Source organism: Tenrec ecaudatus, chromosome 15, assembly GCF_050624435.1.
Source record: "Tenrec ecaudatus isolate mTenEca1 chromosome 15, mTenEca1.hap1, whole genome shotgun sequence".
Taxonomy (NCBI): Eukaryota; Metazoa; Chordata; class Mammalia; order Afrosoricida; family Tenrecidae; genus Tenrec; species Tenrec ecaudatus.
The window spans coordinates 29,312,237-29,338,025 of NC_134544.1; positions in this window are offsets into that span (position 1 = coordinate 29,312,237).

Below are 25,789 nucleotides of genomic sequence, written 5' to 3' on the forward strand. Positions count from 1 at the left end.
GAGCAGAAGGCCTCGTCTTACTTCCTCTGAGCAGCTGGTGGGTGTGAGCTCCTGACCTTGCGGTGAGCCGCCCTAAGCCAGCGAGCTCCTTGAACTACAAGGCAGAGAACAAACGGATCATTCTGACAAAAGAGAGCACCGTAGCCTGACTTTGCCATATTCCCAGAGGCTACGGTGGGACAGGACACCATGCAGTCTCTCCGTGCATGCACACATGCGTGTGTATGTGTGTGAGAAAGGTCCCAATGAGTCGCCAGCTCCTCTCCACCTCAAACATCTCTGGCCATCTGAGAGTTCAGGGATAAGTCAGAGGCCGTTTGTGGAGAACCTACCAACAGTCCCAAGCTTCATTCATAATGACCCCAATCCATTTCTGCCACAAGCCTTTTCCTTTCCAAGTTAATCTGTCAAATACATATCATACCACCACAAATTAGAACATATGATAGGAAACGTCTACCCACTAGAATCATCATTCCCGTCCTATCCCAGGCTTTGATCCACAGGCCTGGCGCGTGGAGCTGTCCTCTCCATCTGCCACGATTTGGATCCTGCTCTGCAAAGTGAGCATTCTGTGGGAAACATTCCCCTCCTCCTTCAGAGACCTCACAGTCATTCTCAGTGTTTTTGTAGCATTTCCACAAGTGACTATACTGTGAAATGACTTAATCAGACTTATTCATGGGCGCTTAATTTGCTCCCTGTTTTGTGTTATTGCAGATCACACCACAAAGTCCTTCATACGCGGAGCACCCCTCTCTCTTGTTGAGCTGGAAGCTGGGATTGGCATTGCTCAGTCCAAAAAAAATGGGAAACTTTAGAATCTTCCCACATATTGCTTGATAAGAAGATCAAGCTGATTGTCAATGCCACCACCAGAATATGGTATGCTGCAACTTTGTTCACTCTGGGTAAACATATTTATTCTCTCTCTCTCTCTCTCTCTCTCTCTCTCTCTCTCTCTCTCTCTCTCTCTCTCTCTCTCTCTCCTTCCCTCCCTCCCTTTCTCTCATCTACAGGAGCCTTGGAGGCATAGTGGTTACATATTAGACTTTGATGTGCAAGGTCAAAGACAGGGCTCTTTCCATAACTCACAGGGGCAGTTCTGTAGGACAGGGCCTGTCCTATAGGGTCGTTATGAGTTGACATCAACTCAATGGCAATGAGTTTGGGGTTGAGGGGAGGTGTGTGAAGGGAGGTTCTCTCATCTATTTCACACCAGACTCCTGACCGCTCCATCCAACTTTCACAGCACTGAAGTTAGGACATAAGGTCCAAAGTCAGATGGTCTGGCTTCCTATGCTGACTCTGCCACGTATAAGCTTGGGCAAGTTATTTAACATCTTCGGGCCTCAGTTTCCACATCAGTAAAATGAGAATGACTGTAGTCGTCTTCCTCATGGAATTAATGTGAGAACCAAATGAGTAGAGACTTGTACACACAACAGTGCCTGGCTGTTTGTGGGTTCTTGGGTGTTATGGATTGGCTGCTAACTGCAAGGTTAGCCCTTGAAACCACCTGCTGGGGGAAAGATGAAGCTCTCTGCCCCCATAAAGATTTGCAGCCTCAAAATCCCATCCGGGTCGTTCTACTCAGTCCTGTAGGAATCAGCTCAATGGCCGTAGGTTTGGGGGGTTAGGGTTCCCTTTTCTTGGTTGTCTTTCTCTGCCCACCTCCCCCTGCTCTCCTGTCACCCTTGACAGGAGGCTGACCCACAATTCCTCAGCCCAAAAGTAAAAACATCACCCTGCTAGGTAGAGTTATGGCTCCCAGTTAGTTCAGCAGTTAAAACCCTCACCTGCTAACCAAAGAGTTTGGTGGCTTGAACCAAAAAGATATAGCCATCTGCTTCCCCCAAAATTACAGCCTGGGTAGCCCAGGGGGACAGCTCTACCCTTGTCTTAGCGTCATTGTGTGTGTTCGTTCAGGTCGACTAGAGATGCAAATCCATAGACACTCATATGTGTGTAAGAGAGAACTTTATATAAAAAATATTAAGAAACATTCCGACCCAGTCCAGATCAAGTCCTTAAGTTCGATATTACCCCATGTTTTGATACTAGTCCATAAATTCCTCTTCAGACTCATGCAGCCATGCAATGACACTGAATGCAGGAAGATCACAGGCCAGTGGGTGGAAAGTCTTGTGGATCCAGTGGTGGTGGAAGCATCTCAGTGCTGGCAGGGGTCTCCATGTGGCTCCTCCAGCTCCCGGGCTCTGGCTGCATCAGCTTAGCTCCATATGGCTTGTCAACAGGAATGTCTCCCAGGGAGAGTACCAGTGTCCAGCCTCCAGCGAGCTATTTATCTCCATAGCACCTCCAAATGAGGTCATCAAGGTGCAACCTGACTGACAGGCTAAACTCCACCGCTTTGCAAGTTGACAGGAGATTATGTTACTGCCACACAAGATGTTGGCATCTACTTGGTGACACAGTGGGCTGGGTTTTGTTAGTTGGTGTCAGCAGTACCCTCAGCCCTAGTCCCTGACCCACAGCAGCGGTTGGCTTTCTCCCATTGGGGCACCTGCAGAAAGGGTTCCATAGAGCCTCAGGTTCTAAGCCCCCGAAGGATCTGTTCTGAAAACAACTCCTTTGGAGCCCAACAACCGGAAACAAGTCAGCCACCTCCATCCTGCGGGCACAGAGCATTTCCAAGACAGGCGACAGAATCCCTGCTTCCTCCAGGTTGTGTTGGCGTCAGGGAGACACAGCTTTTGAAAACTGTGCAAACCAGCTGCGCTTCAATCAACGCACCTACTGTGACTGGCGTCACAACAGCCCTGTGCTAAGCGTGGTGGGCGTTCTAGATGCAGCCTGGGGAAGCTGCACGGCCCAGGCCCTAACAGGCCACTGGAAGTCCGAGCATAAACACCAGGAAAGACAAGACTGCCCCTGGAGGGCTGCCCATCGCCACGGAGGATGATGGACCCTGAGCCTCGCTGGGCAGCCGCAAGTCTCAGGGGCCCAGTGTACTCAAGAAAGCCTTCAGGACTGAGCATTGCAGAGAGAACCTAAAAGGTGGGTCCCTGCTGAGACTGAGAGTCACCTAGTCAAAGAAGCATGGAGGAGGAGGAGGAGGAGGAGAGACAAGAATCCCAGCGGAGCAAGGCCACACCAGATGGAGCTGAGTGTCCCTGGGCTGCACTGGGACCGGCAGGAGCAGTGGGGACTGCTGTTAATCGGTCCTCCGATAACCAGTCACTGAGTGGAGCCGTGTGCCTGGAACTGCAAGGGAACAAGGTCCGTGGAGTCATCTCAGCCCTCAAGCAGGTTCCTGGCCAACAGGAAACTTTCTCCCAGGTAACTGTGAATTTATATAAACACCTGTCGATCCAGGTTACAGGCTGAATGTCCCCGGCTGCCTGGCAGTGAGGCGGGGCCATGCCAGTAAGTTACGGGCAAAGGGAGGGATGCCAGACTGTTGTGAGGTGACTTCCTTAGAGAGCTGGTTTTGGGGGATACTAGGAGCCAAGCTGGCCCAATGGTTAAGTGCTCCACTGCCAACCAAAAGGCCAGGGTTTTGATTCTGTCTGGGAAATAACTTGGCAATCTGCTGCCATAAAGATTCAACACCAAACACCAACCACACTGCCATCCGGTCCATTGCCAACTCCTAACAGCCAAAGGACAGAGTAGGACTGCTCCTGCAGGTTTCTGAGACTCGAACTCTGAAGGGTGGTAGAAAGCCTCGTGTGTTAGTCTGGGTAGACTAGAGAAACAAGTCTATAGAAACTCCTATGTGTACAAGAGAGAGTTTTATATAAGGGGTAATTGTACATTAAGAAAGCATTCCATCCCAGTCTAAGCCCATAAGTCCAATATTAGCCCATATGTCCGACACCAACCTATAAAGTCCTCTTCAGACTCATGGAACACATGCCATGACGCCGAGTGTAGGACGATCAGAGGCCAGTGGGTAGAAAGTCTTTGGATCCAGTGGTATTGGAAGCATCTCACTGCCGGCAGTAGGTACAAGAAGCAAGAAAAGGCTCCCAAGTTGACTGTAGTGATGATTGCCAACCCTTTTTGATATGGATGAACAGTTTTAATCAAATGGTATGTTAATCATAGCTCAATTAAAATTTTAATCATGTTATTGGGGGGGTCTTACAGCTCTTATCACAATTCATTGTGTCAAGCATATGTACATATGTTGCCATAATCACTTTAAAAACATTTTATCACTACTTGAACCCTTGGTATCAGCTCATTTCCCCCCTCCCCTATCCTCCCTCCCTCATGAACCCTTGATAAATTATCTTTTTTTTTCATGTCTTACACCCACCACTGCCTCCCTTCACCCACTTTTCTTCAATAAAAAATTTTAAAAGATTAATTGGATATTCAAGATATTAAGATTGCACAACTCTTTTTAATGGGGCATGAATTGCAGATCAATAAAAAAATTTAAGAACAAAAAACGATATGGGTTTTTTGTGGGGGCTAAAGGTAAAGAAGTTAGATTTACACAAAAGAATGCTTATCTTTACAGATAAGCAAGCAGTCAGTGGGCAGAAGGAGCTAGACTGGCATTGAACTGATCTCTCTGTAAGGGGAGTACACGAAAACTTAAGAGCGCATTGCCCGTGAGTCGATTCCGGATCCCAATGGCCCCACGGCCCAGAGCAGAATGGTCTCTAGGCTCTGGAGGGCTGTGTATCTTGATGGGGACAGACAGCCTCATCTTCCTCCCGACACGCACCTGGTGGGTGTGAACTGCAACCTTGCCGTGAGGTAGCAGCAAAACCCATAACCCGCTGGGCCACCAGGTCTCCGAAGAGATGCCAGAGCTCATTACAGTAGTCTCTCTTCTTCTGTGTCGATTTGAAATTTTTCAAAATTAAAAGTAATATCAAACTCTGAGCTGAAATAACTCCCTGGAGCCATCTTTAAACAAAACGGTTTAACTAAACTCGTTTCTTAAAAAAAAAAAAAAAAAAAAAAGTTAAGTGTTCGTCGGGCTTGTCTCCAGGAAAGTTCGCCGTGGAGATGAAATGATGAGCAGCGGCTCCGCGGCGAGATGAGACCTTCGGGGCCACGGCAGGACAGGCTGGCAGCAGCGTTCCTGAGCTGGACGGGCGTGCAGAAACGGGTGCTGCATCTGTGCTGCAGCGCACCCTTTTGACCCAAACGGAACATGGTTTTCAATAAACGAAGGGAAGGGAGGCGGCCAGCACCCAGCCTTGCTCTCGGCGGGCCCTCCCAGGGCCGGGTCCTCCGAGCGAGCGAGCGGAGAAGCTGGACAGCGGCGAGCTTCCTGGGCTTAGGGCTGCCTCTGCCCCGCCCGCGGGGTCCGCGGGAGGAGGCTCCAGGGCGCCCCCGGCGGCGGCTGTGGGCGCTGTCCCTGCTCGAAGCCATCCTGGGACCCGGGAACCAACCTCTTTCCAGCTTTCCACCTCTGTTACTTCGAGTTTCCGTCTGCGCACTCAAACCTCGCCCTGACAAGAAAGGAAAGGGCAATGTGTGCAGAAGAGACGCGCTGAAAGTACGTGCTTCCCGGGAGCAAAGAGCACCTCTGGTTGGCGGTTAGAACCCAGCCAGGCTCACCTCGCAGGAAAAGGCCTGGCTGTCTGTTCCCTGGGAGACGTTAGCCACCCACAACGACCCTGGCACAACAGAGCAAACTACTGCCTGATCGGGGTCAGTCCTCACAACGGTACCTATGCTCCAGCCCACGGCGTCCATCCATTTCCCTGACGGCCCCAAACATGACGTCCTTCTCCAGGACAGGTCTCTCCTGATACCATGTCCAAAGCACATGAGACAAAGTCTCCCCATCCTTGCCTCGAGGGGTCACTCCAGCCGGACTTCTTCCAAGTCACATCTGCTTGTCCTTTTGGCCGTCTACGGTCCTTGGTCATGGCAGCAGTCGGATCCCATGACCCAGGAGGTTGCCCTGTGTCAAGGGTCAATGGCATGGTAGAGAACACCCACCACTACCGCCCGCCTGGGTTAGCTATGGAGACTTGTAAATTACATAATCAGTCCTGACGGGGTCACAGTGACAGCCAGCAGGGTTCCGTGGGCTGGCGGGAGGAAGGGGACGGGCTCTGCAGGGCCAGCTCCCGCGTCAGAGGCAGCTGTGGCAGGTCTGTTTCTCACAGCAGGTCTGTGGGTTGCTGGTGGCTCTGCTCCACACGTCTTCCCTCCTCACACCCCCGCAGCCAGCCAGCACAGGCTCTTCTTCAGCATTGGCAGGGGGAACTGCCAACCCTCTTGGGCAGGTCAGCAGGGGCTACAGCCCGAGCAGGGACCCGGGAGGCCAAGGCACAACGTGGGTCAGGGACACTGATTGGTTTTGTGGAATGGTGAGAGAGAGAGAGAGAGAGAGAGAGAGAGAGAGAGAGAGAGGCATGTGGGCATGAACAAGCCTAGTTTAATTGGGAGTGTACTTGGCAGGTGGTGGCGAGCGCTGGAACGTTCCAAGGAGAGACCAGGGAGCTGCAGGAATGAATGAGCAGGGGAGAAACAGGTAGACCCCAGGGGCTGGGAAACCCGGGTTGCGGAACTGGTTTGGGAATGGGGTGCAGCAGGGTCGTGGGAAGCAGGAGGCAGCCTGACGCTGATCTCCAGGCCGAGGACGGGCCTGCAACACACTCTCACCTGGTGCAGCTGGACATGTCTAAGGAAGCCCACCAGAAGGCCTCTCATGTAGCACTCACCTCGGACCGTGGATGCCTCCCTGTCCTCTTTGCCATCACCTGCTGCCCACGTTACGGGCTCGCCCACATTTCCCCCAGGCTTTGCTCTTAGTTCACTACATGCATTTCTTTGAAAAGCAGCTGTCATTGAGTCGTTCTGATCCACGATGACCCCGCGTCAGAGTAGAGCTCTGTCCCATACGCTTGCCAATGGCGGTGGGGTTTTTAGAAGCTGATGGTCAGGTTTTTCCTCCAAGGTGCCTCTGGGTAGACGTTCACACCTCATAGCTTCTGGCCAGCAGCTGAACACACCTCCCAAAACCTCCAAACTCACTGTCCATGAGTCCGTCCCTCCTCCTAGTGACCCCAGCAAACAAAGTGGAACCTCCCCGGTGGGTTTCTAAGACTGTGACTCTTGACAAGAGTAGAAAGCCTCGGCTTCCTCCTGCGGAGCACCTAGTGATCTCGAACTGCTGAACTTTCCATCAGCAGCCCAGCGCATAAACCTCTATTCCCCCGGGGCTCAGGGATACCAACTGTCTGGGACTGAGGGAGACGGAGTGGAGGTGCTGAGCATGCTGGCCACACCCAGTACCTGTTCTCCCCTTTTCCCTCGAGACGATGCAGCCTCTGGCTGGTGGTTGGACACAGGGTCACCCTGAATAAAGACCACATTGCCCAGGTCCCCTGGCAGCCAGGGGTGGTGGCATGACTCAGAGCTGATGGCTCGTGTGGTGTGTGACTCAGTCAGTGTGCTTCACAGCGAGGGGACATTCCTTTCTACTCCTTGTCATTTCTGCTCACTGGATGGTAGCTGCGAGGGCTGGCGTTGGAGCAGCCTCCACGGGCCATAAAGGGGAACACACACACAGAAGTGGGGAGAAGTTTGTTTGAAAGAGGCTGGGTACTGATCGAGCTCACGAAACCACTCTCTGGGCCCCAGGCTAGCCCCCTTCTGACTCCTTTAATATAGGGGGAAAATAAACGCGGACAGATTTCAGAGTTCAACCATTGTAATTTTGCGAGCGTCCACACTTCCAGCTAGAGTTCCCAGCTGCAGCGTCCTCCTTGCGTCAGTACTAGACCCTGTATCGGTGCTCAACAGACGTGACGCGGCTTGGCTCCCATGTCACGCTTTGTTTGGGTCTCTCCAGGGCCACCGGGAGCCGTAATGGACTCACTGGCGCGCGCGCGCACACACACACACACACACACACACACACACACCACCACCACCACAACAACAACAACGTGGGAAATGGTGAGTGGAAAGCCTGTCCATCCTTGATGCACATCAAGAGGCATTCAGGAAGGGGCAGTCGGCACAAAGCTGCCTGAATGCACACCCTGAGTCGGAGTGCCCAGATGTAGCGATGCATCCTTACCTCGCAGATGGTGGACCTTGTGGTTCCTCTCCGTGCCTCCATTTCCTCATTTGCCCTCGGTGACTTTCTCCTGGGTTAGGGGGAGTAGCTGAGGAGAGGAAATCCTTGCGAAAGTTCCCAGGAGGCCCCAGCTTCACCGTCCTTAAGGGTTGGTCCTCACACTTGAGTGTGAGTGGAGACCTTTTTCTTTCTTTTCTTTTTCTTTCTTTTTTTTTTTTTTTTGAGTGTGTGTGCGCACGGAGACCTTTTTCAGCTCTCAGTTCCCGCTCCCTGGGAGGAAAGTGAGGCTGTCTGCTCATGTAAAGATGGGCAGTTTCAGACACCCCCTTACTGAAGGGTTGTGGGGAGGAGATGAGCCAGTCTGGGTGCAGGGTAGCAACGATGAAACATATAACTTTCCTCTAGTTCCTAAATGCTTCCTCCACCCCCCCCCTACCATCACGATCCCAATTCTACCTTACAAGTCTGGCTAGACCAAAGGACGTACACTGGTACAGATAGGAACTGGAAACACAGGGAATCTAGGACAGATGACTCCTCCAGGACCAGTGGTGAGAGTGGCGATGCCTGGAGGGTGGAGAGAATCTGGGGTGGAAAGGGGGAACTGATTACAAGAATCTACATATAGCCTCCTCCCTGGGGGAGGGACAGCAGAGAAGAAGGCAAGGGGAGACGTCAGACAGTGTAATATATGACAAAATAATAATTTGTGAATGATGAAGGGTTCATGAGGTAGGGGGAGTGGGGAGGGAGAGGGAAAATGAGTAGCAGATATTAAGGGCTCAAGTAGAAGGCAAATGTTTTGAGATGATGATAGCAACAAATGTACATATGTTCTTGACACAATGGATGTATGTATGGATTGTGATAAGAATTGTACAAGCCCTCAATAAAATGATTTTTTAAAAGATGGGCAGTTTCTAAAACCCCCATCAGTCAGCAGTGACTACGCAGCAATTCCTTGGGAGAGTTGGGTGGGCACACTGCTGCTCCCCCCCCCCCATCCCATGGCTGCTCTGGACCTATTGACGAACAATGGGGAGACACTGTGTGTTCTTGAGCAGGAGAGGACTTAAAAATCCCTCCACTTGCCACACTGTGCTGGCTGCTGAGGTTGGAGCTGAGGGGCTTGGGTGACTGTTTAACTTTTAATTGTGAATGTGGTGGGGTTCGCACGTCAGATGGTCACTTTTGCATTCAACCGTGGAAACAACTTACAGAACCCGGGGTATTTGGTGTTTGTTCTCTTTTTAAAAAATAAAACAGTTCTCAAGTCAACATTTTGATCCTGCTCTGGCTCAACCGACTTGCTGACTTCGAAGTTGGTGCCCTACTGGCCCACAAGGACCTCGGCGCCTTCCGGCTCGGTGACTGGCCCTTTGAGACAGGTGGGCCTGAGAAAAGGTTGGGGGAAGAGACGGGCATGGATGGGAAGAGAAGCTTGGGGGCCTCAGCCCTGAGTTTGGAAGGCATGTCAACTCACATGGGCGCCCTCACCCCTTCTCAGTTTGTGCTCCTCACCACCCCTCCATGCAGTGGGTACCTGATTGTCCCCATTTCACAGCTGAGAAAACTGAGACTCCAGTAGGAACACATCCATGAGTGCCTTGTCACCTGACTGCTCTCCTGTGTGGCACTGGTGGTCCCTCTCCGTCCAGACCCTGTGGAATCAACAGCCACCGGACCTGCAGAAGCAACACTCGCTTTACATCAGCCAGTGTGATCACGAGGTGTCCACCGGAGCAGGTATCAGGCATCAGAAGACCCAAAACAAGCAATTGTATCAATGTGAACAATGGGGGCCGGATTGGAGACACAAAGCCCATCTGTAGATAATTGGACATCCCCTCAAAGAAGGGTCAAAGGAAGGGACAAGTCAGCCAGTTGCAGTGTAGCATCGACGAAACACACATTCTCTAGTTCTTCAATGCTTCCTCCCTCCCCCTCACCATCATGACCCCAGTTCTACCTTACAGATCCTGCTGGACTGGAGCATGTTCACTGGTACAGATAAGAGCTCTCAACACATGGAATCCAGGACAGACAAACCCCTCAGAACCAAAATGAGAGTAGCAATACCATGAGGGTAGAGGGAAGGTGGGGAAGATAGGGGGAACCTATCGCAATGATCAATGTCTAACCCCCCCACCCCCATGGAGGGAGACGAACAACAGAAACATGGGTGAAGGGAGACAGTGGATGGTGTAAGATATGAAAATAATAATAATTTATCAAGGGGTCACGAGAGTAGGAGGGTGGGGGTAGAGGGAAAAAACAGGAGCTGATAGCAAGGGTTCAAGTAGAAAGAAAATGCTTTGAAAATGATGATGACAACATATGCAAAAATGTGATTGGTACAATGGATGTATGGATTGTTATAAAATCTGTAAGAGCCCCCCAATAAAACGATTTATTAAAATCTTAAAAAGACTGACTTTACAATGGGACTGCAGGAGCCCAAGATTCCCACCTTCCCACTCAATGTTTCTCCCCAAATTTCTCACACACAGAAACCCACACCCACTGTCAATTGTGTCATTTCCTACTCACATCAGTCCTATACAGGATTTCTGAGATTGAAGTCCTGTGGGAACAGACAGCCTCATCTTTCACCTACCTTGTGGATGGTGGGTTTGAACTGCCAACCTTATGATTGGTGGTCCAACATGTGTTAGTCTGGGTAGACTAGAGAAGCAAACTCATAGAAACTCATAAGTGTATAAGAGGTTTATGTACAAGTGCAATTGAATATTGAGAAAACATCCCAGCCTGTCCAACTCAAGTCCATAAGTCCAATGTTAGCCCATTGATCCGATACAAATCTATAAAGTCCTCTTCAGACTCACGAAACACATGCAATGACACCAAATGCAGGAAGATCACAGGCCAGTGAGTGGGAAGTCTTGTGGATCCAGTGGCGTTGCAAGCATCTCAGTGCTGGCAGGGTCTCCACGTGGCTCCAGCTCAGGGCACTAGCATAGTTCCATGTGTCTTGTCAGCTGTCTCCCAGGGTGAGAGCAGAGAGAATCTCCCTCCTCCAAGGAGGAAAATACCAGAGTTCCCAGAATCCTCAGGAGAAGACCATGCCCACACAGAGGTCTCATTGGCTACCTCCCATTGATAGGCCAGAATCCACCCCTACACTCTTAATCCTCATAGCGACACCAGATTATGTAACTACCCAACAGCACCTTTCCACCATCTTTAACTCCTTTTGGTGAAGGGATTCTTTCTTTTAACTCTAAGGCTTGGGCTTCCCACAGCTCAGCCCTCTTCCACCCAGTTACCAATTCACACGGGCTTGACCTCCGGAGGCTTCATCTCCCTGTCCCTTCTTCTGGCTGTCCTGTTCCCAATATGTCGCTGAAATCTGACACAATTGCTTCTCTGCATAGCCAACAACCCTCGGGTCAAACACATCAGACTCCAGAGATACAGTTTCTGGGCAGAGTGGGGTCAGGGAGAGGGGTGGGCTTGAGGGGGGTAGCAATGCTGATAGCTAAACCCGGCCCTCGGAACAGTGAAAGAGAACATGCGTGGGCCCACAGGGAGTGGTGGAAGGACAGAGGGCAGCTGGACTTCCTGGAGGCATCCCCTGCCAGGCAAGCGAGGCCCAGACTTCACCCCACAATGTGTTCAGCTTGCATCATTAGGGACAAATTGCTCTGAAGCACAGCCAGATGGGAACGTTAGAGCTTAATGAAAAGTGAACGAGCCATGGTCCACAGAGAAGGTCTTTGTGGGAGGTCTTGGCTCAGGGTCTCAGAACCAGGAAAGACTGTTGATGAAAGTCAGTACACTCAAGACCCCCGGTGAACTCTTTAAGGCAGCAGCACCTGCGAGTGCCCACCTGGCCACTGGAGGAAAACCTCTAGCGACAAGGTCTCAGGACCTCCCAGGAATGCCCTTCTGTGTTTGGCTGTAAGTCCAGAGTCATCCACGGGCTCTCCTGAGCCCTGGCCTGCTCCAATGTCCCCAGATCCTTGGATCCAAACATCCAGAGGACATGGCTTTACCTGTGGTCACAATCAGATGATGGTCTTTGTGTTTGTGTTAATCCGGGTAGACTAGAGAAACAAATTCATAGAAACTCTTATGTGTATAAGAGAGAGTTTTATAGAGAGGGTAAGTGTACATTAAGAAAGCATTCCATCCCAGTCCAGTACAAGCCCAAAGTCTGATACTAGCCCATATGTCCAATACCGATGACTCCGAATGCAGGACAATTACAGGCCAGTGGGTAGAACGTCTCTGGATCTAGTGGCATTGTAAGCAGCTCGGCAATGATAGGGGTCTCTACGTGGTTTCTCAGAGGTCTGGTTGCATCAGGACGGTAGGTCTATGTGGCTTCTCCAACTCAGGGCTCTAGCATTGTTCCATGTGTCTTATCAGCTGCAACGTCTCCAAGAGAGTCAACAGAGAGAGAGAAGTGTCTCCCGCCTCCACGGAGGAAATCAGATTTCCCAGAATCCTTAGGGGAAGGTCATGGCCACACTGAAGCCTCATTGGCTATGACCCGATTGACAGACTAGATGCCACCCCTTCACTCATCATCTCTCAAATTGACAAATTATACAACTACCACAGTGTTACTCCGGGTAGACTAGAGAAACAAATTCATAGCTACTCATATGTGTGTAAGAGAGAACTATATATCACAGAGTAGTTGTATATTAAGAAAACATCCCAGCCCAATCCAGATCAAATCCCCAAGTCCAATATTAGCCCATATGTTCGATACCAGCCTATAAAGTCAGTGGAAAGTCTTGTGGATCCAGTGTTGTGGATCCAGTGACAGTGGAAGTTTTTCAGCATGTGGGTCTCCACGTGGCTCTTCCAGCTCCAGGGCTCTGGCTCCATCAGCATAGCTCCATGTGGCTTGTCAGCAAGAATGTCTCACAGGGAACAAGTCCATCGTGCCTCCAATGGGCTATTTATCTCCATCATGCCTCTAATTGAGGTCATCAAGCTGCGACCTGATTGACAGGCTAGACTCCACCCATTAACAGCCAGTCTTCGTTCTAGATGATCCCAAACAAGGCTGGCATCGGCTGGGGTGCCAAGTGATCCCAAGATGCCTGGATGCACACATACACACCCCTGGGTGGGAGGACCAAGGACAGGCAGCCATGCCCAGGCGTAGAGTGTTGGGTCACCACCTGGTGGCACAGGTTGCACAAGGCAGTGAAGTGGGGACTTGGTGTGACTATGTCACCAGTAGAGGAGTACCAGCTTCACTCCCTGTTATCTGACTCCCTACGGAGGGTCCCACCCCTCTTTGCATTGCCTGCCTGCCCTGACTGCGTTTGAATGTACGTTTTCTGAACAGGAGTCCAGTGGACTGTGACCTACACAAACACCAGTCTCCACAACTCTGAGACCAGAGAAATAAGGCAGTACCCAATACTTCTACCAAGGGGTGGGGGGTGGGGTGTGTGTGTGTGTGTTGAGGTGCGGGAGGTGGGTGGAGGGCTATAGATGTATCCGTGAATGTGGTGGATCCTATACGGGGGAAACGGTGGAAACTGCTTATAAATAACCAAACACCTTGAAGGAATGCCTCACTTGCAATGAGAGCTCCAAGGCCCTCGTGTCAAGGAAAACCAGGGTCAAAGGGCAAGACACAATCTACAAAGACAATGTGCTACCTCCGATGTTGGGGAGGAGCAACGGGACTTCCATGCTGGTGAGCAGCCACTTTAGTTACACCCGTTGGTTTCTCCCTGTCCTGAGGAAAGAAGAGGGATGAAAATGGAAAGACACCTGGAGATACTTGGTCTGATGGGTGAATGGGCCAGGCAAAGGTCAAGTCTCCACCACCCTGAGACCAGAAGCACTAGATGGTGCCCGAATGCCACTGTCAACTGCTCTGAAAGGATCGGATTAGAACATCCCAGATACAGTGGATGGAAAATGTGGAACCAAGTCCCAAATCATGAAAGAGACCAGGCTTCCTGGTCCAAGAGAGACATAGGGGCTCTGAGCCTGTGTCACTTAGTCTCCCTCCAGATCCGGAGCTGAATGTCCCCCTGTGTTGGAACAACCAACCATTTAAGATCAAATGGGCAACACTCACCCAAGGACAAAGCTCAGAGGGGTGGGAACGCAGGAGGCGTGGAGATTCCCAGATCGCATGGGATCAGGCATAGTAGTAGTACACCAGCCTGGGGGTGGGGAGTGGCCAAGGACGCCTTCAAACAAAATGCATATAGACTGTCAGATGTAAAACTGATGAGCTGCTCTGTAAACCTTCACCTCATTCACAATCAAAAGCTTTTTAAATATATAAAAGAGCAGTCCTGCTTAGACTCTTTCTGATCAATGTCTCCCACAACCCAGCACTGAAACCAGTACCTGACACCTCGTAGGCATACTGAATGAATAGATAATCTACTGTATCTTCAACGCCAGTCGGGCGAAGCTTTATGCCCAGGTATCCAAAGCATCTGAGGCCAGGCACCTGGTTCCCGTGTTGGGAGTGACGTCTGCCTTCAGTTGTGATGAGCCGAGGCCTTATTAAAGGCGGCTTGATCACACATTCACTTGGTTGACTTGGAAATCCCACGGTGGGGATGGGTGTGGCATCAGCAGATGTGGGCTCAGAGGTAGAAGGAATATGCTTACATACATTTTCTGTTTCATCATGACCATTCTCTTATGGAAAGCAACACTGTTGTTAGGTCCCGGCAAGTCAGTGCCAGCCCATAGGCCCCTCGTGTCCAGAGCACATCTGCTCCCACGGGTTTTCCATGTCTTTTTTTTTTGTAATTCATTTTATTGGGGGCTCATACAACTCTTATCCATACATACATCCGCTATGTCAAGCACATTTGTACATTTGTGGTTCTCATCATTCTCAAAATATTTGCTTTCTACTTGAGCCCTTGGTATCAGCTCCTCGTTTTCCCTCCCTCCCCGCTCCCCCTTCCCTCATGAACCCTTGATAATTTATGAATTATTTTGTCATGTATTACACTGTCCGATGTCTCCCTTCACCCACTTTTCTGTTGTCTGTCCCCCAGAGAGGAGGTTATTTGCAGATGCTTGTAATCGGTCCCCCTTTATACCTCCCCCTCCCAGTGTCACCACGTGTCTTTATTTTTAATGTTTTGTTGTGACTTTGGGTGAAGGTTGGCGGAGCAGATCATCCATGCTATGTTCACAGTCTGTACCTGTTCAGTCTCAGCTCTACCCCTGGGATGACGACCTGACCTTCTTTCCCCTTTCTCTCCCTCTCCATCAGTTCTTTGATCCTGAGGAGGGAGCAAATCCCCCTCCCCGTGCTTCTATGGATGCCGTTTGCTCCCTGCATTTCCTGTTTCCATTCCTCCTGCCTTCCTACTCATTCCAAACTTGGTAATATCCTTAAAGAACATTAATGTCCCCAGAGAATAAGAGAAGACGTTGCAAAGCCAGAACAGAATGCTATTTGAACAAGAACATCCGGAGAACAAACACAGGATTCTTGGAAAGGAAAGACACGGGAGCAGACACCGCCACACTTGGAGCAGGGCCGCAAGATCAGCTCTCTGGACAAGCTCCCAGAAGGAGAAGGGGGGACAGGAAAGTGTGGAGAACCCCAAGCTCCAGCGCCGGGGCAACACCACGGAGATGGGGCAGCCATCCTCCTTAGATTTCCGGAGAAGCCCCCTGGTCAGGACGGACGTGTGTTATGCAACTGTTGGGGGGAAATAAAACAGGTCCTTCTAGGCTCTTTCCTCCGCACCAAGCCCGAAGGGAATGTTCGCAGCTTCTCAGAGTGTGTGCTGAAGACAGTCTCGACTGGAGACAGAGGAAGGGTCAGGCCAGGGCCGGTAAGAAGAGACTTGAAGGCAGCCCTGAAGTCCCATCATTCCACAGCCAAACAGGCTGCTGGGACACGGGGTGGCTGTGGTTCCAGTGGGGGTGGGACCCCATCCTTACATCGTACTCCCTCCTATAGGCAATTGGAGGGAAGTCCCCTGGACGAGGAGGAGATAGGATGGCAAGGCCCTGGCATTTGGGGACCTTGGAGCCTGTGGCGTTTGTAGGCGCACCATCAACCCCCTTCTAGGGAGGGAGAGGAAGGATGATGCTGGCCCTGTGGGAAGCTGAACTTGGGTGTCACACCTCCTGCTGGGAAAGGAGTCGCAGCCCAGTTGGCTTCTGGCCAGAGCACGCTCCCAGGATCACTCTCAAACACTTCCGCTCACAGCACCAGAAAGACTGAGCTTAGAACTCAAAGCCAAGCACAGCTCTGGGAACTTCCAGAACAGTGTAGACAGAGATCTTCTCTAGCCCACTGTCCAAATTCTGGAGACAGCTACCTGGACTCTGCTTCCCTCCATTACCCTTGATGTGCAGAGGCTGCTGCTGGGTGGTTGACCAGAAGCCTGCATCTGAGCTCACTCACTCGGACCTGATCCAGAACCAAGTAGGATGTTGAGTGTGTGCAGACACCATGACATGTGACCACCAGTAAGACTGGGGAGGCTTCCTTCCTCAGCCCTATCTCACCATGGGGCCTTTGTTCCCCAATTCAGAAGCTCTGGGGCGTGAAGCCCTTTGTCCACGCTGGAGGAGAAAGGAGTTCTAGATACCTGTCACTTACTGTCCCCAAGGACCCTCTACCCGCCATGCCTCTGAGAAGTGAGATGGCTATCTGTACTCCAGTCATCACCTGGAGTGCATTTTCCCAATCAGCCAGACTATAAATGGTGACCAAGCACATTAGCATTCACTGTTAACGATAAACTTCAGGGACATGATAAGCGAAACAAGTTTTCTGGACTGGCCTGAAAACTCAGTCACCATTTATAACTTGGTTTCTATGGGGAAATGCCTTTGAGTTCCAAACAACTGGCTCACAGAGAATTCTGGAACGCAGCCTGGTCACAACGTTGGGAACTGGAGGCGGCTTCTCAGTATATGCCCAATCACCGTGGCTCTGGTGGGTGGAGCCCTGGGGCACAGTGGTCCTGTGCTGTGCTGCTACTTGTAAAGACAGCAGTTCAAAACCACTGGCCACTCTGCAGGAGAAAGAGGGGCTTTCTACTCCCATAAAGAGGTACATCTCCTACAAAGAGTTACGGTCTTGTAAACTCAGGGGGGCAGACCCTGTCCTATGGGGCCATGATGAGTCAGCATTGTCTCCATGGTGATGAGTTTTGTTTTGTTTTTAGGAGGAGCTCTCGCTTCAGGCTCAGGGGTCCCTAAAGGAAGGCGTAGGACACTCTGGACAAGTAGATACCCTCCACCACCACCCCCAACCCACCTTCTAGGTGTTGGAAGGGTCCTTACTCTAGGTCCATTGTCCTCCTAGGTCAACTAGGACAGCGTGTGATACAAACCCAAAAGCCACTCCTGTGGCTGCAGAGTTGATGCCAATTCATGGCAACCCTGTGTCACAGACGCTAGGTAGCTAGATCTAGGGACAGGCGTGTCCTTCCCATGCCTGCAATGGCCCCCACAGAGGAGGTTGGAAGGAAATCAGGTGACCATCAGATGCCTATGAATTCCCCTAACTGAGCATGCTCCAAGACCCAGGCTTATGACATCACCCAGCCAATGGGGTTAACCAATACCATCCACCATACCTCACCAGCCAGAGACTTGAAATATCCTGGCTTCGCAAGAAGGCGGCCCTCTTTTTAATCCTCCTCCTGGTCAGACGCGGGTCAGAGGGTGGGGGAGCACAGGAGCCTCCAGGATGTGCCCTCTCGGGCTGCTCCGGGGCCGTGTGCCGCCCCCGGGCCTACTGGGGCCCACAGGCTCTTGGCCCACATGTCCTAAGTCTCCAGGGCTCTTGGGCTTCTAGCCTCTCGGGACAGCCCATCCCCCCCACCCTCATTCCACAGCTTGGGTGCCCTCTTCCACGTGGTTGCTCATGTCCAGTTGGGAACTTCTGGCAGCTTGGCACACTGCACTGAAAGAGCGTGGACCCTTCTGAGACTAAAACCCGAAATGTATCCTGCCCTCCATCAAACCCCACCTGGCTTGCAAAACAGCTTCAACATGAGTGCTTTCATCGCGAGAAGCCAAGAACGGAGCTAATTCCCACTCGAGAAACCTTACTGAACTACTGCAGAGAGCTTTCGGGCTGAAATCTTTATGGAAGCAAATCGCCAGGCCTTTCTTCTGTGGCACCACCGGTTGGGGTAAGGGCAAACAATGAGTGCCATCCAGGGAGCCTTCTATACCTGCTTACATGCTTCCGAAGCCAGGGAGCTCACTGACTCACAAACAGACGACCGGGTATTGGGCAGTTGTCCTTGTCCAGCAAGTATTTCCTATGTCAAACTGAACTTCTCGCCCCTCTCCCTCCCTCTTCCCAATCCACCTCCACCAGGGAAATTTCTACTCAAGTATCAGCTTCTCTGTGAAGCTCGACCTCGCCCGCCACCCTCCGCCTGAGTAGGGCTAGCTGCTATGAGAAATCACATGGAAATTTCAGAATCGATCGCTCCTTTTCAGGTAGTGGGTACTTCCAGTTGTCGGTGGTGAATTAGGGTCCCGGGTTCCTGCCGGCATGCCAATATTTCTAGGAGAGCAGGAAGAAGGCATGTCTGCTTTTCAGCAGCCCTGTCTTGGAAGCAGACAGCTTTGATGTCACCGCTAACCTCAAGGTCAGCCGTTCAAACCCACCCACCTTCCACTCGGTGGGAGAAAGATGAGGCTGCCTGCTCCCCTAGAGTCATGGCCTCCGGAACTCTACGCAGCAGTTCTGCTCTGTCCTGAGGTTGCGTCCTGTGACATACGCCGGAATGAAATTTAAGTTACACTTAAATCACCACGTGGACGAGTCTGAAAAGCTAAGTGAAGAAAGGCTCCATTGAGTGGCTCCATCCACTTACACAACATCCCGGAAAACAGAGAGTGGAGCAGTGGTTGCTGGGAAGTGACCGGAGGCTTCCTCTGCTGAGAGGGGGCAGGTGGGTGCTGGGCTTGTATCATGTCTGTGGTGGTGGAGATAAGACATCTGCCCAAACTGCATATGTCCCAGAGACTGTTGTATGTTAAAAAAGCAGAGAGAAAGGTGGGAGGGGGGAATTGTTCTTCCTTACCTCGGTTCTCTAAGGAACCCTGCTGGCCAAGTGGCTAAGGTGACTGCTCACTGGAAGGTCAGGGCCCAAACCCACCAGCCACTCTGGTACGGCCGGCCTTCTCCTTCTCGAAAGAAGCCCACTCGGGCAATTCTGCCCGGTTCTGAGGGCTGCGGGGAGTCTTCCTTGTGGACCAGCGGTGCTGCAGCATCAGCAACAGCGCCAGCCAGTACTAAAGACGCCCCCGCCCCGCCCCCCGCCCCCCCCCCCCCGTCCCCACCGCCTCACAGGCTGCTGTGCGTTTCTTTTTCTCATGGCTTTTGCTTTGGGTTTCTTTTCCATTTTTCCAAGCTAGTTAAACTCCCCGTTGTTCATTGTCACAAAAGAAAATGACATTGCAGTCGTACGACAGAGGAAAGAAAGAGAGAAAGATCACAAGTAGGAGGCTTTCAAAAACACGTCTACTTGCTCACAGGCAGGAAGTGAGAAGTCCAAATTCACGGTGGTAGCTAAGAAGGCAGGTGTCCTTCCTCTGCCAGTGCAGGGAAGGTCCTGTTAGGCAGCTTAGCCTAGGGAATTGGGAAGTCCATTTACACATGCCCAGGAGAGCCAGCATGGGACAAAGCTGGATTTTCCCGCCCGTGGGCTGGGATGGGCATTACACCTGGAGCAGCCCACCTGGGCCAGGTGATTGCAATTCAGCCAATGGGATCAACCTGGGGTCGTTCACCACACCTCCCCCGGAACCCTTGAAAAGGCAGGGACCGGAAGGGAGAGGGGCTGGTCTGGTCATCTTCGTGGGAGGAGAGAGATCCTTGCGTGACCTGGGGCAGTCTCTGCCAGGCCTCATGGTCAAAGGAATCCTATGGGTGCCGCGTAAAACCTGAAGCTTCTTTTAACTCTCATTAGATTCACTTGGATCACAAGCCCGGCTTCGGCGTGAAATCTTTCCCGCACGGAGCCAAGGACTGAGGTTGGGATCTAGCCAGGAGAGAGAGACCTTACAGTCCCGTCTCTTCTGCTCGATTTCCTGTCCCTGGGGATCTCCCGGTGGGGTGGGGGTCTCTTCTTCACACACACACACACACACACACCCCACACACACACCCGTGGCTGGCTTGCTCTACTCCTCTTAGACAGGGTAGGAGTTGGATTCAGAATTCACTCCACCAAAGGAATCCTGCCTCATCAACACAACAAAGCAAACCAATTCCAAGTGGAATTGTAACCACCGGCCTTGAGGGCAGGGTTTGGGACATTCCTTAGGGGTGGGGGCTTAGGGTCCTCAATTCAATCTCTAACACTCCTGTTAGGCGTTTCTCTGAGAAGGGGCCTGGTATCTCCCAGGGACCTATCTACTCCAGGTCCCTGTGCTGAGTGGCCGACAAAGGAATGGAGACATGGAGAGCTCTAGCACTTTGTCCAAGGGCGTGGAGTTGGAATTTGAAGCCAAGTGTTTGGTTTTTTTTTAATAGTTACTAATTTGTGGGAAACAGAACGGGAAAGGAGTCTGGGAGGCCAAGGGTCCCGTGGAGGGAACCTTCACGTCCATGGGTTGGAGATGCGCCCCACTCACATTCTCCTAAGTAAAAGTTATTCCCCACGAAGTCCCCCATAAGAGTGGCAAGTCTAAGGTGCTGCCTGCAAACACTGACTATAAGGCCATTTGCCTGAAGGTTGTCAGCCATCTAGAGCACTCAGACCCTATTGTCTGTCCCACCCCAGTAGGACCCACGCCCTCCTGATAAGGATAATGGGTGGTTTCCCGGAAGGAGAGCCCAAAGACACCTAAGGTCGAGCCAACTCAGAGGACCAAGGTGAGGCTGCCATCTTGACCCTGAAGTCCACCCATCTTCTTACCTATGTGCCTTCCTGTCACATGTGTGCCCCTGGTGCCTCCCCTTTCTATTGCATGTACCCCTGGCTTGTCCCCCTCCTGTTACATGTACGCCTATTGTACAACCCCTTCCTGTTAAGTATGTGCTTACCATGGCCTGTGTGCCCGAGATTCCATTACGTCTCTCTCTCTGTATGGACCTGACTCATGAAATCATGACTGCGAAGGTGAGCCCTTGCATGCTTTATCTTGTCTCATGTCTCTCTAGTTTTACCCCTCAATTACACAACTGCCCCTGAGACCCATTCGATTGTGGGGCTGGCACCCCACACTGATTTAATAAAATGCACCTTATAAATGATAACATAGGCTTGGCCCACTGTCCCAAGAAGCAAAAAAAAGCTGGACAAAGCTGGGCAGCTACTCCTGGAGAATGGCATCAGTGGAGTCCAGGGCTGTGGGGGTGACCAGTGTGGTCCAGCACCACCCCTTCCGGGACAGCCGCAGAGGTTTATGGGCTGGTGGCCATGCACGGGACCAAAGTGGGAGCAAAGGTCAGCTCCCATGTGCTGCGGGTGGGGTCCCTCACCTACAGATACCAGGTAACTTGATGCCACGTTCCCATCCCCTAATGGACCGCTCTGAGGGGTGCTCCTGGCAGGTCAAGGTGCTCAATCAATAGTTAGAATTTAACAGGATGGAGAACACCGAACCCCGGATCAAAGAGCCCCCCATCAAGTCTTAGACCCCCAGGCCCTTGCGCTGCTTTTCTTACAGAAGCAGGACACCGGCACCGCGTTACCGGAACCTGTCGGCTCCCATAGAGCCTCGCCCCCCTGCGTGTACATCTTAGACCGCAAATTTCACTGCCACGGCTTGCTACCCGCAGGGAGCTGAGAAGGCCTCTGGAAGATGGCCCTGGGCTTCAGCCAGCATCGTCCTGCCCTGGGCAGGTGTTGAGGAAGCTTAGTGCCATACCCTGCTTGGGAGTCGCCTCCAAGGAGTAGCCAGCTCACACAGAACCCCTAACTTCACCCGGATGGTCTTGACAAGGCTTGTCCCCTCCATGGCATCTTCTCACGGCACTGCCAGGACCACCCGACTTGGGGGCTGCAATGGTGTGAGCTCAGCACAGCCCCACGGACACGTCTTTTCTCTGTAATCATTCCCATGCCCGAGGGATCCGGATGGCGGGAGGAGGGGAACACCAGAAGCTGCTTTTACATCCTGCTGTGCAAATACGCTTGGACACCATTCATCAAAAGGCTGCAAGAAGACAGGCCGGCAGGTCGAGTTTGGGAAAAGTAGCCATGTGAAACCCCTGTGGAACGTGGTTCGACTTGGACGCACATGGGGCCATCGTGAGTTGTAAACGACTAGATGAAAACTGGCTTAAATATATATATATATATATTCCAGAGTAGAGTCCTAGGAGCCGATCATAATCAACACCTGCACATCTGGTCCTTGATTGGGTCCTAGGTACAATTCTAAGCATTCAGCAGGCATTATCGCATTTAATCTTCTCAGGAAATTTGTGGCTGGGCCTCTCATTCCCACTGCACAGATGGGGCTCAGGGCTCAGGGGCTGCCTACCTTGCCTTTGGTCACACAGCTCAAAGGTGATGGAGCTGAGGTTTCTCCAGGTGGAATATAGGAGGGGTGTCAGAAGAGGAAGACTAGGAAGGGTGGGGAAAGGAGAAGCCCCTGGAAACATGAACCCCAATCCTTCACTCTTCTTTGGGCTGTCCCTGTGTCTGGTACCAACCAGGCCGGGCCCAGGTACAGTGTGGAAGGAAATGAAATTTGGCTGGGGAGGGGCGGGGGTGGGGGATTCCTGCTCTTCATCCTCTCTTCCTTCCTTCCAGAACTCACCAGGAGACCCTTGCACAAGTTCTCGGGGCTTCCTTTTATGGGAATTGGTGTCTTTAACGTTATGACAGTAATTGACCACAGCCACTTGTAAGGATTCGAAAGGAGCCTCAGAAGGCAGTGAGCTGATGCCGATGGTGGAAGGCAGGGAACACTCTGCCAGGGCCGGGGAGCAGGCTTGCCTGATACAGACGTGAAATTCGGACAATAAATCAGGAAGACTGAATAAGAATCGGTCGGTGCCTTTGGGTTCCGGCCGTGGTGAAGATGGTTGGGAGTACCGTGGACTGCCGGAAGAACCAATAAATCTGTCTTGGAAGAATTACAGCCAGAATAAAGCTCCTTAGAAGAGAGGATGGCGAGAGTTCATGTCACGTCCCTTGGGCCTGTGGCCAGCAGAGGCCATGCCCTGGGAAAGGGCATCCTGCTCGGTCAGTTCAGTGAGGACGAGGAAGGCCCTCAATGAGCTGGACGGACGTCTCGGAGGCTGACACACGGACTCCACCAGGCCACCAACTGTGAGGCAGGAGCAGGGGGAGATCCTTCCTGCTGAACACAGAGTCGCCGAGAGATGGAACTGAGTCGACGGCGCCCAGTAACAACAGATGTGCAGGGGGTTATGGTTTGTAGTAGGAGCCCTGGGGACATCATGGCTACCCGCTGGGCTGCAAGCCCCAGAGTCAGCAGTTTGAAACCACCAGCTGGTCCTCGGGAGAAAGACATGGCTTTCTACTCTCTTTAAAGAGTTACAGTCTATAGGGTCTTATGGATCGGACTTAACTTGATAGCAGGGAGCTTGGTTTGCGTACCCAAGGAAGACCGAGTGAACCTTGTCCATCAAAATCTGCCCCGCCCCGCCCCCAAGTGACTGGCCAAGGGGTGTTCGTGAGCTAGCTTGCGGGAGGGAACATCCTGGGGCAGCCTGAGCCTCAGACGGGTCTCTCTGTCTGGGGGTGGGGGTGAGTCCACTTTCCAGCTGTGGGTCTCGTCGGTCAGCTTGGTCCTTCACATGGGGGTGAGCTCATGTTTATTTTCCAAAGGGGAACAGCAGAGGTTTGCCCGCTCATCATGAACTCTAACAGAATGCAAGATGGCACCAAGCAGAACAATGTCCACGAAGCCCCAACAGGCTGCCCAGGCCTGCATCTCGTCTGCATCAACGCCAAAATCACAGGCACCAGCTGAGATCGCGACTCCAGTGTTGGGGTGTGATAGGGGCCAGGAAGGAGGCTCACATCCCTGAAATAAGTCCCCAGAGACTGAGCACAAAGCCTGAAATCCCAGTCTCCCCCGTCCCCCGCCCCCCAAAGCCCCAGAGGAGAGGATGCAATATCCTTCTTGCCTGGGCATTCTCTTAGATGGATGGTGGGGACCAAGTGGAGAGGAAGGAGGGCTGGGGACAGAACAGCTCACAGCTGCCTGGTTTCACCCTGCCCCTCACCCCCCACCCCCACACTGCCCACAGTCTCCTTCCTCTGAATCAAAATGCTGGGGAAGGGCCCAGCGGCCCCCATCCTGGGCCAGGGACAGGCCAGATGGATTAGACCTCTCTCTCCCCCCACCATTGGATTAGACCTCTCTCTCCCCCCACCAGCCCTGCCCTCATAGTCTCAGCTGCTGGGACAGCTGCTCATAGTCTTTCCTCACAGCTGGACCAGGCCACAGGTGGGGGGTGGGGTGGGGGACGCGGGCATCCGGGGCTGGGAAAGAGACCCTTCCAGCTGGGGACCCTGTGACTCTCTAGACCAGGCTGACAGGTGGTGAAATTGAGAGGTGACTTTGGTTGCCTGGGAACAATGCAGCCTCTAAGACAGCCCTGAGAGGGACTGCCTTCTGGGTCAAGGTGACCTTAGAGCCTCTCTCCCCCACCAGCCCGCAGAGCCATTCTGCCCCGTGTTCCCTAAGGCAAGGGACCCTTCCTCCCAGTTTGCAAGAGGCTTGGCTTGCACCTGTTGCCTTCTTGTCATTCATGTGTTAGAGCTACATTGCCCAGGTGACAGCCAAGGATCAGAGCCTCCAAGGACACCTTTATGCACACCCCCCATCTCTCGCCGTCCCTCCTTTGCTGGTGTGTGTGTGTGTGTGTGTGTGTGGCAAGCTCAGGGTCACCGCAATTGATGGCAGAAACCTGACTCAGATTGAGGCAAACGCCACCTGGGTCCATGGGCCCTGCTACCACCCCCAAGGGGCCCCTCAGGAAGAATTGAGGTATAGAGAGGGACTCCAATGTCCCTCTGAACACTCTTCTACCTGGGCACATCCAGCGGGCAACATGTCCATGTTGGTGTGACTGGTGCCTGCTTGGCTCACCCGCTGTCTGAGTAGGAGGGGAAGGGACTCTATTGCAGGGCTTGGCCTTGTGTGGTGACTTTGGGGAGGGTTTGCGGAATGGAGGGTTCCCTTGCACTGGGTGCTGCCCGGCAGCAGGGCCCTGCTAGGATTGGGAAGGTGGAGAAACAGAGCTGAGCTGAAAGCATCCTTCTGAGGAATCAGCAGGCCCTCCTGGGGGCGCGTGGCTGCTGGGTGGCTGGGGCAGTCTTCGTGTGAGTGCCGGTGCTCACCAGGAGGGTCTGACATGGTCTCCTTCCCTCGTCTGACTGCCTGGCATCCAGAGTCCTTGCTTGTGATCCTCCAACTCGGCTCCCAGAGGCCGCGCTTTACACTGGCTGTTTCAATGCAGGGTGGGGTCTAGGAAGTAGCTGGGGAGGGTGGGGGGTTGCCAGGGGGAATCACTCAGGGCCATGCCCGGCATCTTGATGCGTCTCACTTCCCCCACTCTTTGCAGAGGTCAAGAGACAAGGGACACGTTTGTCCAGTGCTGGTTGGAGAGGGGCCTGGTGGCTGCACCCATTTCTGGTCCCCTGGGCAGGTGCCTCAAATGGATCTCAAGGAGAGCACAGAACTTCTCCAATGGGTCCTGGGTCGCCAGTGGTGGCCTCCATCCTTTCTTCCCTCTGCCCTCCTGACATGAGACGCTGAGTAGGGGAAAAGTTAGGCCAGGTCTCCAAAAGCCCAATCCACGTCATGGCT